Source organism: Bubalus bubalis, chromosome 1 (genome assembly GCF_019923935.1).
Source record: "Bubalus bubalis isolate 160015118507 breed Murrah chromosome 1, NDDB_SH_1, whole genome shotgun sequence".
In the NCBI taxonomy this organism is placed as follows: Eukaryota; Metazoa; Chordata; class Mammalia; order Artiodactyla; family Bovidae; genus Bubalus; species Bubalus bubalis.
The window spans coordinates 136,546,105-136,558,943 of NC_059157.1; the positions used below are offsets into that span (position 1 = coordinate 136,546,105).

The 12,839-nt window shown below is 37.3% G+C and overlaps 1 long non-coding RNA gene and 1 other non-coding gene across 3 annotated transcripts in view; both read left to right on the top strand.

Moving 5' to 3' along the window:
• LOC123334037 overlaps positions 1-12,839 on the top strand; it is a 217,264-nt gene that overhangs the window by 191,061 nt on the left and 13,364 nt on the right. The gene's annotated exons all lie outside the window — the stretch shown is intronic.
• On the top strand, positions 3,202-3,308 carry LOC112587532. The gene has a single exon (XR_003112064.2). It is a non-coding gene; the product is annotated as a U6 spliceosomal RNA (small nuclear RNA).

Below are 12,839 nucleotides of genomic sequence, written 5' to 3' on the forward strand. Positions count from 1 at the left end.
TAGCAGACCTAACAGACCTACTGTAAAGACCTAACAGAACCAGACCTAACAGAAGCACAAGCAGAAGATATTAAGAAGAGATGGCAAGAATACACAGAAGAACTGTACAAAAAAGATCTTCACAACCCAGATAATCATGATGGTGTGATTGTCTGGCTCACCTAGAGCCAGACAACCTGGAATGTGAAGTCAAGTGGGCCTTAGGAAGCATCACTATGAACAAAGCTAGTGGAGGTGATAAAATTCCAGTTGGGCTATTTCAGATCCTAAAAATGATGCTATGAAAGTGCTGCACTCAATATGTCAGCAATTTGGAAAACTCAGCAGTGGCCACAGGACTGGAAAAGGTTAGTTTTCATTCCAATTCCTAAGAAAGGCAATGCCAAAGAATGCTCAAACTACCACACAATTGCACTCATCTCACACACTAGCAAAGGAATGCTCAAAATTCTCCAAGCCAGGCTTCAGCAATACATGAACGATGAACTTCCAGATGTTCAACTGGTTTTAGAAAGGCAGAGGAACCAGAGATAAAATTGCAAACATCCGCCAGATTGTAGAAAAAGCAAGAGAGTTCCAGAAAAAACTCTATTTCTGCTTTATTGACTATGCCAAAGCCTTTGACTGTGTGGATCACAATAAACTGTAGAAAATTCTGAAAGAGATGGGAATACCAGACCACCTGACATGCCTCTTGAGAAACCTGTATGCAGGTCAAGAAGCAACAGTTAGAATTGGACATGGAACAACAGACTGGTTCCAAATAGGAAAGGGAATATGTCAAGGCAGTATATTGTCACTCTGCTTATTTAACTTATATGCAGAGTACATCATGAGAAACGTTGGGCTGGATGAAGCACAAGCTAGAGTCAAGATTGCTGGGAGAAATATCAATAACCTCAGATATGCAGATGACACCACCCTTATGGCAAAAAGTGAAGAAGAACTAAAGAGCCTCTTGATGAAAGAGGAGAGTGAAAAAGTTGGCTTAAAACTCCACATTCATTCTGGCTTACTTCACTCTGTGTAATAGGCTCCAGTTTCATCCACCTCATTAGAACTGATTCAAATGTATTCTTTTTAATGGCTGAGTAATACTCCATTGTATATATGTACGGGAGGAGGGTTCAGGATGGGGAACACATGTATGCCTGTGGTGGATTCATTTAGATATTTGGCAAAACTAATACAATTTTGTAAAGTTTAAAAATAAAATAAAATTTAAAAAAAAACTCAAAAAAAAAAAAACACCCCAAAAAAACTCCACATTCAGAAAACGAAGATCATGGCATCTGGTCCCATCACGTCATGGGAAATAGATAAATAGATGGAGAAACAGTGGAAACAGTGGCAGATGTTATTTTTTGAGGTTCCAAAATTGCTGAAGATGGTGACTGAGGCCATGAAATAAAAAGACACTTACTCCTTGGAAGAAAAGCTATGACCAACCTAGACAGCATATTAAAAAGCAGAGATATTACTTTGTCAACAAAGGTACATCTAGTCAAGGCTATGGTGTTTCCAGTAGTCATGTATGGATGTGAGAGTTGAATTATAAAGAAAGCTGAGTGCAGAAGAATTGTTGCTTTTGAACTGTGGTGTTGGAGAAGACTCTTGAGAGTCCCTTGGACTGCAAGGAGATCCAGCCAGTCCATCCTAAAGGAAATCAGTCCTGGATGTTCATTGGAAGGACTGATGTAGAAGCTGAAACTCCAATACTTTGGCTACCTGATGCAAAGAGGTGACTCATTTGAAAAGACACTGATGCTGGGAAAGATTGAGTGCAGGAGGAGAAGGGGACTACATAGGATGAGGTGGTTGGATGGCATCACCAACTCAATGGATATGTGTTTGAGTAGGCTCCGTGAATTGGTGATGGACAGGGAGGCCTGCTGTGCTGCAGTCCATGGGGTCGCAAAGAGTCGGACATGACTGAGTGATTGAACTGAACTTATACCCTTTTCGGGCTCCAACTGAATCAAAACAGATAATCAATAGACATTAACAACATGGTAAAAGTAATGTTAGGATTATAAATATCTTGAAGCAACCATCATAAAAATGCTTCTAGAAGCGGTTATGAACAGGATACAAACAAATGCAAATATAGAAAGTCTCAGCAAAGAACTAGAACATTGTAACCATTAAATAGAAGATATGAAAATCCAAATATAAATTTTAGAACCATAAAATATAATAATTAAAATTCAGTGACTAGACTCAGTTAACAAATAGAACATATAAGTATTTTGGAATACAGCTAAAATGGTGCTGAGAGGGAGATTTATAGCACTAAATGCATGTGTTAGAGATGACAAAGAGTCTCAAACTGATAATTAAGCCCTTCCTTGAAAACCTATAAAAAGAAAGGCAAAATGAACCCAAAGCAAGGATACTGAGAAACTAGATCACTCATACATTTCTGGTGGGAGTAAAAAATTTTACAGCCACTCTGGAAAACAATTCAGCAGTTTCTTAATAAATTAAACATTCAACTACCATCCAACCCAGCAATTCCACTTCTTTGCCTTTACTCCAGAGATAAGAAAACTTTTGTTCACACAAAATCTGGACATGAATGTTTACAGTAGCTGTATTTGTACAAGGCCAACATTAGTAAAACACAGAAGTGCTTCAACTGGTGAATGGTTAAACAAACTCTAGCACATTCAAACCACATAATCTAGCTCAGCAATAAAAAGCAATGAACTATTGGTACATATAACAACTTGGACAAATCTCCACACTGAGTAATACGCTGAGTTAAAAAAAAAAAAGCCCCTACGTATAGGTTATATACTATATGATGCAATTTATATAACACTTTTAAAATGATTAAAATTGTAGAAATAATAAACAGATTTCTGGTTAACAAAATTTAAGACCTGAGGAAACTGTAAATGGCAATATGCAAGATCCTTGTGATGATGGAAAATTCTGTACCTTGACAATTCAATGTCAGTATCTTTATTGTGGTATTGTTCTGTACGAGTTTGAACTGCATGGCTCCACTTGTATGTAGATTTATTCAATAAATGTTTAGTATATATCCATGGTTGGTTGAATCCTGGAGTATAGAACCTCAGATAAGGAGGGCCAATTCTAGATTCATACATGGATTTTTGACTCTGCAGGTGGTGGGTAGCTCTAGTTCTCTTGGGTTGTTCATGTGCAAACTGTAGTTTTAAAATGTTATTGTTGGTGTTCACTTCAGCAGCACATATACTAAAATTAGAATGATACAGATAAGATTAGCATGGCCCCTGCACAAGGATGACATGCAAATTCGTGAAATGTTCCATATTTTTAGGTTCAAAAAGGAGGGGATATATGTATACCTATGGCTAATTCATGTTGAGGTTTGACAGAAAACAACAACATTCTGTAAAGCAATTATCTTTCAATAAAAAAATAAATTAAAAAAAGAAAAAAGTTATTGTTGGGGAAACTGGGTAAAAGGTACATGGAAGTTCTTTGTATTATTTCTTAAAATTGCAGGTGAGTCTATAACTATCTCAAAATATCATTTTGCTTAAGACAATACTGTTAGTTCTTTCAGCCACTGACAAACTGTAAGGGAATCAAAAGGTGTAAGTATGAGTTTCTTAAAGTAAGATTCCCTCTGCATTATGCCAGAATTCCAGATGAAAATCATTGATTAGTAAAGCAAGTTTTCAGTGGTTGAGTGATGATTTGAAGATATTATTTGATGAGAGGATCGAGGTATTCCCAAATTCTGTTTAGATAATCACTCCATATCCCCACTGAATTTCCAAAGGAACTACCTACACATAGAAAACACAGGGCAAAGATACCATTTTACCCACGGGCAAAGTAGCTTAATACCTCCCAATCCTGAGCTCAGGTAAATTTAGGAAGGAGAATATAGATTCAGTTCAGTTCAGTTCAGTTTAGTCACTCAGTGGTGTCTGACTCTTTGCGACCCCATGAATCGCAGTACGCCAGGGCTCCCTGTCCATCACCAACCCCCGGAGTTCACTGAGACTCACGTCCATTGAGTCGGTAATGCCATCCAGCCATCTCATCCTCTGTTGTTCCCTTCTCCTCCTGCCCCCAATCCCTCCCAGCATCAGGGTCTTTTCCAATGAGTCAACTCTTCACATGAGGTGGCCAAAGTACTGGAGTTTCAGCTTTAGCATCATTCCTTCCTAAGATATCCCAGGGCTGATCTCCTTCAGAATGGACTGGTTGGATCTCCCTGCAGTCCAAGGGCCTCTCAAGAGTCTTCTACAACACCACAGTTCAAAAGCATTAATTCTTTGGCGCTCAGCTTTCTTCACAGTCCAACTCTCATATCCATTCATGACCACAGGAAAAACCATCACCTTAACTAGACGAACCTCTGTTGGCAAAGTAATGTCTCTGCTTTTCAATATGCTATCTAGGTTGGTCATGATTTGCCTTCCAAGGAGTAAGCATCTTTTAATTTCATGGCTGCAATCACTATCTTCAGTGATTTTGGAGCCCCCAAAAATAGTCTGACACTGTTTCCACTGTTTCCCCATCTATTTCCCATGAAGTGATGGGACCAGATGCCATGATCTTCGTCTTCTGAATGTTGAGCTTTAAGCTAACTTTTTCACTCTCCTCTTTCACTTTCATCAAGAGGCTTTTTAGTTCCTCTTCACTTTCTGCCATAAGGGTGGTATCATCTGCATATCTGAGGTTACTGATATTTCTCCCGGCAATCTTGATTCCAGCTTGTGCTTCTTCCAGCCCAGTGTTTCTCATGATGTACTCTGTATAAAAGTTAAATAAGCAGGGTGACAATATACAGCCTTGACGTACTTCTTTTCCTATTTGCAACCAGTCTGTTGTTCCATATCCAGTTCTAACTTTTGCTTCCTGACCTGCATATACGTTTCTCAAGAGACAGGTCAGGTGGTCTGGTATTCCCATCTCTTTCAGAATTTTCCGCAGTTTCTTGTGATTCACACAGTCAAAGGTTTTGGCATAGTCAATAAAGCAGAAATAGATGTTTTTCTGGAACTCTCTTGCTTTTTCCATGATCCAGCGGATGTTGGCAATTTGATCTCTGGTTCCTCTGCCTTTTCTAAAACCAGCTTGAACATCAGGAAGTTCACAGTTCATGTATTGCTGAAGCCTGGCTTGGAGAATTTTGAGCATTACTTTACTAGTGTGTGAGATGAGTGCAATTGTGTGGTAGTTTGAGCATTCTTTGGCATTGCCTTTCTTTGGGATTGGAATGAAAACTGACGTTTTCCAGTCCTGTGGCCACTGCTGAGTTTTCCAAATTTGCTGGCATATTGAGTGCAGCACTTTCACAGCATCATCTTTCAGGATTTGGAATAGCTCAACTGGAATTCCATCTCCTCCACTAGCTTTTTTCCTAGTGATGCTTTCTAAGGCCCACTTGACTTCACATTCCAGGATGTCTGGCTCTAGGTCAGTGATCACACCATTGTGATTATCTGGGTCATGAAGATCTTTTTTGTACAGTTCTTCTGTGTATTCCTGCCACCTCTTCTTAACATCTTCTGCTTCTGTTAGGTCCATACCATTTGTGTCCTTTATCAAGCCTATCTTTGCATGAAATGTTCCCTTGGTATCTCTAATTTTCTTGAATATAGATTAGGAGGAGGCTTACCAAATGGGGCCTCTCTCTTAATCCTTAAATTAGATTCTGAGATCATTATCATTTTAGTTAAACCCTAAAGCAATGATGAGTATACACAAGGAACTGTGAACTCCTGAAGAGAGGAGACAGGGTGAAGACAGCATGACCATGATCTTTAAATGAACAGTGATCCTGCTTCCAGTAAACTTGACTGATGTCTGGTTCAAGACTTGAATAGCCACCTATCATGTACACACGGCTTTATTTAAAATAGATAACCAACAGAGACATACTGCATAGCATAGGGAATTCTGCTCCATATTTTTTGAGAACTGTAATGGGAAAATAATTTGAAAAAGAAAATATACATGTGTATGGATAATTGAATCACTTTGCCATACACCAGAAACTAACACAACAGTGTTATTCAACAATGCTCCAATATAAAATGAAAATTAAATAAATAAATAGCTACTTGACAATGGGGGAAAAACTAGGGCATAGTTCAGGTGAGAGTTCCTGTAAAGTTGTTTGGTTCTTGACAATCACATTTGGAATAATTTGACCAGAATTTTCACTTACGATCAGAGCATTTTGCATCAGTTAGACAAAATTACATAAGAAGGATTAAAACATCTAAGGCCTAATTACTCTTTCATTACTCAATTACTGTAGTGCGTACTTGTAATTCAGCACTTCTCCTCCTCCAAATGTCTTATCATCTGGGAGTATTACATCATACAAGGAGTAATCAAAATACTTAAAGGATCTGCATGGAAGAGCAGGGTACAGAAATATCATTCTTAAGCAGAGTTCAGTGGAGCCTTTTAGGAACTCAGGCAATGTCTCGTGGTAGTGATGCCGAAAACAGGTCAGACAGGCCCAGTAGGCCTAATGAGACAGACCTAAAAGGAAATGGCAATCCACTCCAGTGTTCTTGCCTGGAGAATCCCAGGGATGGGGGAGCCTGGTGGGCTGCCGTCTATGGGGTCTCAAAGAGTTGGACATAACTGAAGTGACTTAGCAGCAGCAGCAAGAGTTTATTTAGGCTGTGCTTTTCTCCTGTTTTCTCTGCCCATTCTGAAAGCTGGTTCTCCAGACCTCTTGTTGATATCTTTCCCAGTCCATAGTCACTAGATGAATTTACTCTCTGAGCAGGTTAACCAGAGATGTTTCTGTTGTTTAGAAACAAGAACACTGAATGGTACTATTAAGTACAGGAGAGGTAATGGATGTTCAAAGAATTTGAAATTAGTTATCTTGCCTATTTGGGCCTGAAAATAAACATAATCCTGCTGGGTTTCAGGAATATAATTCTGGCAGACTATAACTTGAAAGGATGGATTTTCTAATTAAATTATCAACTGTGTACTCCCAAAATAAATTGTCCTTTGAAAGCAAAGCTGTAAAATAATGAGTTGCTTCTGCTTTGGAACAGCAAAAATAGAATTCAGGAATGATGGAGTCCATTGACTATTTTTTAGGACATTTTTTGAGTGTCCTAATAAAAGAGAATGGCAAGCTCGAAAATCCTAAATTCTTAATGCACATTCTAAATCCCCACATTTTCTATGATCATATTACAGCTATAGTTGCAGGCCTGCAGGAGCCAAGAATCAAATGCAAAATTTGAATCTATAGTTTGCCAAATTGTAACACCCATTGATTTCAGTTAATCATCAAATCTCTTTTGGGAAAATTAGAGCTTTGGTTAGAGTTAAGCAGAAATCTAAGAACTGGTGTTAAGCCAAAATAGGAAAGATTCAGAGTACCCTGTTTAACCTGACCCCCAAGCCCACAGGGCCCCCTTACCCCTGCTATTTGAGTCCTTCTTCCCTTGGTTGTGACTCTTTTTCCTTGCTTATAGATGCTGCAAGTCCTTAATCTAAATAAGTTATTTCTTCAAAAAAAATCTTCATTGCTTATCTCTTACATTTTATTATTTCTAGATTTTTAACTTTTACCTATATATATGCATGATAAGACATTTAATGTTCTGAAATAATTATTGCTAGTTCTAACAGCTGGAGATATTTAATCATATAGCTTGCTGACTAAAACCTGAACTCAATGAAAATACACACCAAATGAAGTTGAAATAAGATATCGTTCTTGAATTAAGATATTTTTCTTGGTATAACGGAATTCAAAGATTCTATAATTAGAAATGCTAGAAAATATGTATCATTTGTGACCTACTATTTTGTTCTGTTTGTTTTTACTATATACCCCATGAAAGTCCACAAAAAGTGATGAGGTGCATGCCAAAGCTTTGAAAAGTGCTTTGATACCCGTTTTTCATTTTGTTTTCCCTTTAGTTTTTTTTATAAACACGATATATTCATGGGAGAATATAAAGTTGAAATGAGCTTCCTGATAGAAATCTGAGGCAAAGGGGCAGGTTATGATGAGATGATGAGAGTATTTGTGATAATTAAAATGGTCATAGATTTTTGATAGTTGCTAACTGGTTATAGGGTTTCATAGAATCACAATATATGTACAGTACACTAAAGCTTTTATTACTTAGGGTAGGACAGACTGTGAAAATATGTACCAAGTACAAACACACACTCACACCAAATATATGCACAAATATATAATCCTCAACACTCAAAAATTGTATTTCTTTCCCAAATAACAATTACAAATGGTTCCAGGATAGAAGTTGAGGAAGGAGGACATAGACACTACAGAGCTGTTCAGTAATCCAGGATGATGGTGCCTCTGCCAGCCTCAACATGCAGCTTCAATGTGGGATCTTGGGATACTCTGGAAGGAAAAAGGATATGAAGGAGTAAGAGGTTTTTATGACCAGATCTAGAAGTGGTAGACAGCATTTAAAGTAACATTCAGTTGACTAGAATTCTGTCATGTGGCCACATGCAGTTGCAGGAAGCAAAACTATAAACTTGCTGTGGTCCAGGGGAGAAAAGGATGCCTATTTTAGTGAACAGCTAGCAGTTTATTTATTTATTTTTTTAAATAAAAGCTATATGAGAGAAGCTAATGGAATCATAATGTTACTGTTACAGCCATTCATCCCAATTCTCATATTGAAAATGTTGTCAAGACCCGAGTCTACTACACTTTGAGGGAGCCAGACTCATTGGGAAACATTCTGAAATCACATCAAATATATGCTTGGTGAATATTTCTCCCATCTTTTCTCAGAGATCAGTAACTATTTACAAAGTAACTGTACTATACTGGGAAATGGGAAATATCTAAGTCTTTTGGAAAAAAAATTTTAATTAATTAATTTTTTAAATTGAAGGATAATTGCCTTACAGAATTTTGTTGTTTTCCATCAAACATCAACATGAATCAGCCATAGGTGTACAAATTATTGATCACCAACTGTGAACTAACAGAATACCTACCCCTGGGAGGTTGGTGGTTACAATTTTGTTTCTCCTCCACAGGTTTCAGAATATTGAGATGAGAATCACAAAAGATTGAGAGAATAATGGATATTAATCAGAGCTGAACTGTTGGGTGCCTCCTTTGTCAAGAGACTGAGTATACAGAAGACAAAATTGCCCTATACTAAACTTTAGAATTCTTTTATGAAATACAATGTGAGAAAAAGACAACTGTGGATATTGAACAACTAAGGGGGTAGATTGCAGTGAACATTTGTTTTGGTCTTCCTAGCATCCCAAACATCCTTCTTATTTGATTGGACCTCAAGAAAATGCAATGTCAAGGTCTTTCTTTCCACAGTGTAAGACAGATGGGGCAGAGAGTCTCTTTTACAGTTTTCTAATACTTGTGGTGGGGCTATGTGACCTCGGCTCAGTCTACCAGATGCTCTAGCATAGAATTTTGGATCTTGGAGGTTTGACATGAGAATCAGAGGAGACAAAAATTATTCACACTATAGGGTATACAGATTAAGAGGTATGATGTGTACACATGAAACTCATATAATGTTATAAATTGGTATTACCTCAATTAAAAAATATGTATTCAGTGAGGATCTTTGGTATGGTTAAGAGCCTGTGAGTTGAACTAAAGCTATTAGAGACTAATTCTGATATGATTTTGCTGTACATTTCTTTCCTCATTTTCTGACATTGGTTTCCCAATGCTTTTGTCAATTCTGTGAATGCTAAAGTATTCCTTATATATGTTTCCTTTCTGTTTAAATTGGTCAGATATAGTTTTTGTTTCTTAAAAATACAAAGCATCATTAAAAAACACCACCACCAAACAACAACAACAACAAAATGTTTACTCATTTAGTCAGGATGAAAGGATCATTTGGAAAACATGTTTCAGAAGGATGAATATTGCTAAAGACTACTTTCTTTAGAAATAATGTTAAAATTATAAAATTAATGTTAAGATTATAAAAATCTGGTATAAAGATGATATATGAAGGAAAGCAAATAAAAAAATTGAGATTCTAGTTAATAAATTAAAGAAAGAAAATTAAAAACAATTCATTATTTTAACTTAACTCAATATATCTTTGTATTTACCTTTTTCCAGTCACCCTGCTAGGTGTTTATTGTTATGATATCTTATATAATGGTCATGTAGTCATGTAGTCATGATAACTACATGAGGTTCATGCTATCACTATTTTAAAGACAAGCAAATGATCATTTGATAGTTTTGTGACTTCTTATGGCTTTCTGGGTGATAACGGAATCAGGGGCATGATTTTGACCTTAGTTCAGAATCTGCCTTTTTTTAATTGAAAATTTCATAAGACTCCCAAAATGAAATATTTTGCTGCATGACTAATGTGGCAGACTGATTGCATTAACTATCCCAATAGTAGTCTCTGTATGTGCTTTGAAATAATGCTTTTCAGCAACTTCCATCAAAAGATGAAGTCTATTTCACATCCCTTAGATCAAGGATTAACTTATATATTTTTCTGATCCATAAAATGTGGCAAAAATAACATTCATTAGCCGTTTTAGTCAACTCATTAGTCATTTTAACTAAGTAATTAATCTTAACAAAACCTTAGTCAAGAGACTTTGCACCTATCTTTTCTCCCTTAGATGGGGTGATCATCATTTGAACAAATTTGAGGCAACACAAGAACAGGTAGACTATCCCCCAGCACCCTTCCACCTAACCAGAAATATATAAGTGAGCCCAGCATAGACCAAGCGAGTTCAGAGCACTTAGCCAACTCACAAATTCATGAGAAATAATGAGTGGTAGTTGTTTTAAGCCACTAAGTTTTGGAGTGACTTCTTACCCAGTAATAGTTAACTAATACAAGTAATATTTAGTATTCAAGAAGGCTTTAAAATACTATTATGCTTATTGAATCAACAAAGCAAGTTTATGGCCTCTGCAATCTGAATGTTGTGAATTAAATACATTGACTCTATTACTCAAATACATTGAATTTTGGCATTCTATGAAAAAATATGTTTCTGTAAGATTATAATTAATCAAAAATAATTGAAGTAGTGGAATTAGTTTAGAGGATTAAGATACTTTTATATTTCAGTGATTAAATTTAAATATATATATATAGAGAGAGAGAGAAAGAGAGAGTATAGGTCTTCTTGAGTCAGGATCAAAAGAAGAATTGATGCAGTCCATCTGACAACAGAAATATTAGGAAGTGGTAATATTTATTGAGTGCTTACCCTGAGCCAGGCTCTATGTAAGTACGTAGTCTTCATACTCATTTTTAACCCTCAGTGACACCCAATCTGTACGTTCTACAGGGAATCCATACATCCTCAGGGTCTAGTTTGATTAAAGGTAAACCCACAGAGCACAAGCTGTCACAACTCATCAGAATCAGTTTGCAGACTGCAATACACAAAGCTGTTCTAGGGGTAGCAGCAGCAGCTGGGGCAACACTTTTGAAACTCAGTGAGCATCCAAGAACAGAGTCAGCAGGCTGAAGTTTCTGCAGTGAATTTTGCATGGAGAAGGTAGTATGGAGATTTCTGGAGTCCATTAAAGGGGTTTCCAGTACTTCAGAAAGGACATTCAATTGAGAGTTTCTTTCTATGTCTGAGGAAACCAAACTACTGTTTAATGAAGTCCTAAGCTAAGACAAGTGGCCACTGGAGGAAACAGTTGTTTGAAAACAGAGCTTACCCTCTGTTCACGGTTGTCTTCTTCAGAATCATCTGGGGGATGTGTTTTAAAATGCAGATTGGTAAACTCAACCCCCTGCAGCTTCTATTTAGTATTCTGAGATTGAAATCAGGAATTTGTATTTGTAACAAGTATCCTCACTGAGCTTTACAGTTAAGCAAATTTGGGAAACACTGCTTGAGTGATGTAGGAGTTAGAACATCTAGATCTCCTGCAGCAGGCAGCAAGGGAGGGTATAACTAAGAAGCAGCAAAATCACAGGCAAAACTGAACAGATTAGAAAGAGGGGATTGTGTGAAACAAAGGGCAAGTTTTTATAGTCCAAGGTGTACTTGAGAAACAACTGATCTCATACTTTTCTGTGTGACCTAAGTTAATGATTAATTCAGTCATTCTTCATATACTGAGTCTTAATGTGGATCAGGCACCAATCTGGGTTTGCTGAACTAAAAGATTTATTATAAATTACCCCATCTCCAAGTGTGTCACAGTCTAATAAGAGAAATAGATATGCAAACAGTAATTAAACAACCTCATAGTTTTGATGTTGTGATAGAAGTGCAAACAAAATGAGAGGGAAGTAGAAAAGGGAATCATTAACATTTTATGGGAAAAGGAGAAGTCATGAAAGATGTTAGTGAAACTTAATCTTGAAGGATAAGTAAGAGTTGACCCATGGCATCTCAAGCAGAGGGGACAAGTATATGAAAAGCCATTTAAAGAATCAGACATTTTGAGTGAAGGCTAATGAAACCAATTATGGCTACAGAGTAGAGTCCAGGGAGGAGAGGCATGCAGAAACCAAGGAAATTAGGGTCAAGTAGTAAAAGGAGCACCCCACTCCAGCACTCTTGCCTGGAAAATCCCATGGATGGAGGAGCCTGGAAGGCTGCAGTCCATGGGGGTCACTGAGGGTCGGACACGACTGAGCGACTTCACTTTCACTTTTCACTTTGATGCATTGGAGAAGGAGATGACAACCCACTCCAGTGTTCTTGCCTGGAGAATACCAGGGACGGGGGAGCTTGGTGGGCTGCCTTCTATGGGGTCGCACAGAGTTGAACACGACTGAAGTGACTTAGCAGTAGCAGCAGTAAAAGTATATCATACTCTTACTCTAAGAAATCTGGAAATTATCCAAACTTCTATGAAG